Source organism: Mytilus trossulus, chromosome 6 (genome assembly GCF_036588685.1).
Source record: "Mytilus trossulus isolate FHL-02 chromosome 6, PNRI_Mtr1.1.1.hap1, whole genome shotgun sequence".
Classification (NCBI taxonomy): domain Eukaryota; kingdom Metazoa; phylum Mollusca; class Bivalvia; order Mytilida; family Mytilidae; genus Mytilus; species Mytilus trossulus.
The window spans coordinates 21064708-21071091 of record NC_086378.1 but is presented as its reverse complement, the minus strand read 5'-3'; positions in this window follow the sequence as shown (position 1 = coordinate 21071091).

Genomic DNA, 6384 nt, shown 5'->3' with positions numbered 1-6384 from the left:
TAACAAAATAATAAACAAGTCTTTATTGATTTAAATCCCGTTTACAAATAGCAAAGATGTGTATTGCATATGTAAACAAATCACGGAAATCACTTCCGGTATTGATCTCAAGTATCGCTGTTACCTGGTAACACGAAATCACGCGAGACTCAATCTGAAAAAAATCAATGACTTGAACAAAGTTTGAAAACTTTCACAGACAGTGAAAAACTTATCATACAACGCTTTTCTCAATAAGGTATCGCTTCTAAAGCTTTTCGTTTAAGCCTAATCCAACTTGCAAAGTCTCAGAATAGCCAAATTAATTTTGCCAATCACGCTTGATTGCACCTGGTCAAAATCCCCTGACCAAAATGGCTAACTAGGTCACACCATGTGCGTTCGAACCACCCGCAACTACCAATAATGTGGTGTTCGTCTTGGGGAAAGACTATTTTCCTTGAAAGGACCCGACCTGGACTTTATACATATAAGAAGGACTTAGGCTTAAGTACTGTAATTACCTATTACTCGGGCGTTGTAAGCTGTGTCTTCGTTATGCATCTAACTTAGTTGACCATTAGATGAAGAGGGCGCTGCAGGCGTGCGCAGGCTCTGACATCCGCTGTATCCAACCAGACGCCCATTGGTGTCCATCGTCTACTCCTGGCATGGAGAATGGTATCAGTTGTCTACTCCTGACAGGGAGAACCCGGGGCTTAGGGTAAAGATACAACACAAAATAATTACCGCCCATATCCTTCGATAAGCACTGGCAGTTATCCGTTTATTAATTTTTAAATGTCACGACATTTATGTGTACGTTAATTTTTTACATTAACGTTTTCAAGACAAAAAAAAATGAAAAACGTAGGATAGCGTAGGTGTAAGGGGATAAGCGTAAAAAGCGTATATGCGTGGTAAAGTATTAATGATATTTTGTCTTTACTTAATATGGTTTTGACATTACACGGTGGGTATGGTTGTCCTGCGAGAGAACATTCTGTGCTGGTGATTTGGTCCTGTCAGGTGCTGGTGGGTCCTGATTCTGTGGTGGTGGGTTTGTTTACATTGTATCAGAACGGCAATGAAACGACTTTTTTGTTGCTTAATTTTGCTCTGATGCATCATAAGTACCATGCAAAGTATATTACAACAATACTATATTGCAAAAGTCGTGCAAGTTCGTTAAACGGAATTGTCCTGACGCTGTGCTGGTGATAAGAAAAACGGTCCTGGTTCTGTGCTCCTATGTCCTGGTTTTGTGCCTTTATATTTTAGTTTAAAGTGGCATATATTCACGATTATTGATGCTGTACTGTTATTGACTTATAGAATAGAATAGAATCGAATATTTTTATTTCCCAAATACAGGGCCCATAAAGGGCATAAAATCAGATACAATTGATTTACATAATTGGTAACAACAGCAATAATAGAGGCATATACATGTACATATATAATTGGAATATAAGCATTGGTCAGAATCAAGCTAAAAACCACATATATATTGTGAATAAAATAATAATAAAATTACATTATACATGTATATGTATGTATTCTCAAATTATTTACTTTACTAAGTGTTAGTGTTCATGCCTGATCTCCTTAATTCAAAACAGTCACAAATATAACAACCCAGTTTTTCCATAAGAGTAACATTTTCTTGGGTTAAGAGCCATAAAAATTTAGAAGATTTATTAAAATTTATAAATTTATAACAATTGTTAGAAATGTCTTGAAAAAAATCGTCCTTTTGAATATCATAAAGAGGGCATTCTAATAAAAAATGAAGCTCATCTTCAACTTTACCAAGTGAGCAATTAGTACAAAGACGCTCAGATATTTCTATATGCTTTTTTTGAATATCTGTCTGAACGGTTTTCAGGTAATTTTTTTCGAAAGTTCGATAGAACACTTAAAAAATACACTATTTTATGAAAGGGCAGACTAAAATATGTCAGATAATGAAGACGAGATAACCTAGAGAACACTAACAAAACTAAGATTTCTAAGCTTTTTCATTTCAAAATTCCAAAAAAAAATAATAAAAGTATGGATATTTTTGATAAAGAATTACGGGGGAGGAAGTTAACAATGTGTCCTACTTTTCTAAATTTAAATATGTTTATGAATAAAAATCAAATGTGCCTTAATTATAATTGAAAATGAGTAAATGAAAAAAATACCCACCTAAAATACACTTTTATTTTTATATTGGTAATATCACTAAGCTTTTAAGTTTTGTGTGTCAAACAGTCACCATCTCTGTAGTAATGACTCCTTACTAGGATATTTGACTTCATTCATTTTTTTCTGCATTTTTTTATATTGTGAATTATTAAACTGAATCTAAAGCCAGATATATAAACCATTTTTGTTTCAATCTATTCGTTTTCAGGACTTTAACAATCAACGTAAACACGCCTTGAAAGTATAATGCGTACTCGGCTGTCTGTAATCGACAATTTTTAGACACCCTCCTAAAAAACAAGCCGGGGTGGGGGTTCAGAGATGCAAATTAAGTACTTAGATCAATATTTTATCTTTTAGTGTATGGTTTATGACCTCTTATGTGGCCTGTCAATTACGAAATGTGCAAACTGCAATAGTATTACAACAGCGCAGACAATTAATAATAGAGATACAGGTGTGTACATATATCAAGGGGAATCTTCTTGCAAAGCACTATTATTTATAGTTCATTATTGTATTTAGTAGAAAAAGAGAATTTGGGGACAATAAAATCACTATTTTTGTAGAAAATTCACAGACCTTTGTACAGAGATTTTTGTTATGTGAAGCATGGGATCATCAGAAGGTACATTATCCTTAAAAATATATTTAAAATTATTTGAAACTACCGTTTGCTTTGTTAATTGTGCCTTTAATTTCAAAAATTAAAATATCTCGTAGCTTCATACTACCAATTGAGTATCAAACAAGTACACTCATATGCGGCTTAGCTTAGCGAAAGGTAGTGCGACGTAATCAGTCAAACAAACTTTATTAGATTAACTCTCTAAGGAACGATCGTTTCCATTGGTCAATTCAAACCTTCGACCTCACACCGCGAAAATAGAACACACGTACTATAACGTTGAATGGACTGATCAATATTCACGTAGCTGGTCAAGGTCGTTTAAAGCTTCCATCGTCGTATTTGCGTACATGATTGTGTTCTTGATTATCCAATCACAATTCAAGCTTTTATAAATGTGCATGTGAAATTCATTGGTTTTATAATTTTCTGCAATTGATAACAAAATTTTAAACTTAAAAATCTAAACAGTTTTCACATTGAAATATTTCATTCAAATGTCTCCTCTGGATCAAGGGACGACATCAATGCAGGATAAAAAAAAAAATTAATTCACATATTTTTTTCATTGACTACACCCTTCCCCACCCTGAGTTACTCGTCCTGACTGCCTTTTCTTTCACTGAATGGACTCGATGAAAAATCAAACCGTACTTTACTACAAACACTTTTCATATTATTTGCCGAGTTTTAGGTATTCGACGTAGAATAGTGATTTTTTTCTGATTCCGTTTAATTGAGACAAAAAATCCCGAAATTGTTAGTAAATTCATCACATGTTACCAACCATGCTAAGAAAAAACGGAGATGGCAAACCATGGCACAGGGGAATTAAAAGTAGTTTTAACTCCAAATACTGTGTGATGTTTTGCTATTCTCAGTTGAAAAACGAACGTAAATTATATATTCATAATTGTAAATATGTACATGTTAATGGACACCATCAGTTTTTAAAAAAAGTGTTTATTCATTAAATGTATTGATAAAAAGGTGAGTTTCTTATTGCACATGCATTTAGTCATCCTTAATTCCTTGATATTTTGTCTATCAGTTTATCATACACGTTTCGTTTTGTATTTCATTTTAAATACGAATACATATACCACATACACTTTAGCGGATAGTTCAACAATGTTATGCAGCTCTATTCTTACAGTTTAAAATGGAAAGATTAATGTTCATCCATTTAAAATCGAAAACAGTACATTAATATTTAAAAAAGAAAATGTGGTATGATTGCCAATTAAACAACTATCCATAAGAGACCAAAATGACACAGAAATTAACAACTATAGGTCACCGTACTGCTTTCAATAATGAGCAAAACCCATACCGCATAGTCAGCTATAAAAGGCCCCGAATTCGAACAAGAATTGTTCCTTATAAACTACGCATTCTAACAAAGATTAATTTATTATTTAGTTCCACATGTACACATGCAAAAGAAATAATCTTCGCCGATGTAATATTTCAATTTATTATAACAACCTGCCTTCACTGAATTCATTCAGGTGCACCAATGATAGGATTAAAGTTATTTTGTTTCTATCTTTGGGGGACAATTTCCTCCGTTTATGGTACGCTTATTGATACATTTTTGTACTGTGTGTATGTTTTATAGCATGAAAATAATAAAAGAGGAATGTCAGCGCAACCCCTCATTAATTATTGTAAAGGATCAGTATTATGAGATACTTATTATAAGTGACTACGACATTGTTAGGATTATAACCTATCGTCAGTATGAAAGAAATTAAAAGTGGTTCATATATTCATCCGTATAAAAGCGGCACATGTATTTTATTTTATCCTTATATTTCTCATCATGCCGAGTACAAGATAATTGAGTTGCTGCATGCATAAAGAACTTAGAATATTACTTAAAACAAAATATCAGTATAATATTTCGACCCCACTATTTGAAGTTAACAAAACATTTATTTAATTCTTTTGACCAAAAGTTTGTAAACTATACAAATCATTGTTTTTACGCTCGTAGTAACATAGTAAATTCCATTGTCGGTCACCTGTGTCAATTCACGTGCACACTGACTTCATTGTTTTTGTATTTAAATCTTTCGGCCAATGAAATGAGACGTAACAAGTTGTTTGTTTATGATACGCCAGAATGTTATCAATGAACTATCAAATGCTAAAGTTGACTGCATTTTAGTATATATAAATTTAAAAAAGAAATTCTTAGATTAAACACCTACATTTAACCAAGGGATTGTATATTTAAATATACAATTCCTTGATTTAACTAAAAAAGGTCATAACAGTTTAAAACAATACAAATCTACCCACACAAAATAATGGCTTAATTTCAACTGGTTATCAACCCGAATCGCTATAAGATCATTTAATGCATAGCAATATAATATTTCCCACAGAAAGTAACCAAAAGTTAGCGTGCAATAAATTCCAATATTGCACTAGTGCAATAAAACATCAAATTGATGACGTCATCAATGACCAAATCTTAGTTTAAACTAATTTTTACTTCCAAATATTATATTGCTATACAATAAAAGGGTTATTGCATGAATATTGGGGAGTAATGTCCCTCGTAGAACATATATTGCACTCGCAAGCTCGTGCAATATAAAATCGGGACAATATTCCCCAATATTCATGCAATAACCCTATAATATAAGCTCACCTGTGTCGAGGGGTCGTGTGAGGTTCATGTATTGTCTTGGCGTCCACAATTACAAAACATTAGTCATCAACAAACATGACCACTGTCTGTTAAAATGTATTCGAGTTTTTAGTTACAGCCGATTCCATTGAGTATGTAGGCAAAGGTAATATTTTTAATTAGCTTGCTTGTTAGCTAAACCGTGAATTCATAGTTATTTAAGGTATACTATCCTCCTTTCGATGTGTCATTTGTCGGACTAGTCTACTCTTAAAGTAGGGTAGTTTACATAACCTAACAATGACTTTTCTGTTCAGCAAGCAAGATAACCAAAGATATTCCCTTTTGTCTACACACTCATTGAAATCGGCTTTAATATTGCAAAAGTTTAAGCAATTGGGGCAAAACTTACCGAGTAAAAAAATTAAAAGACCAATATCTATCTACCTTGCACATTTCAGAAAATTCAGATCAGATAACGAAACTAGGTCCAGCAACATTTATAAGCAATTTAAGATTTTTACCCTCACAGTTTCCATTCACCACAAATATTCTCGTTACAACGAATCATTTTAAATACAAAAATACCAGTTGCAGCCTTTTGTTTATCTTTTAATATATGTATACGGATAAAGTTATGAAAGGCAACAGGGTCACCAGGGTGAGGAGTCCATGACATCTGAATAAATGCTAAGCATATATATAGAAAGCGACAGATAATCATGACATTAAAAAAACTCTCTTCTTTTCGAGTTTTTTCGAACAAATTGACACATAACATGAATAATATAGTATTGTGGAATGTTTTACTTGTGTTCAATTCATTGGTTAACAATCCTGTCAAGTATGAGCTGGGTAAAATATTTCAGAAAGAAGATGGAAATGTGAAAAAGCTTCCGTGCGTCAGGTGCAACATCATATGAACAGCTAACATGTCTCGTCA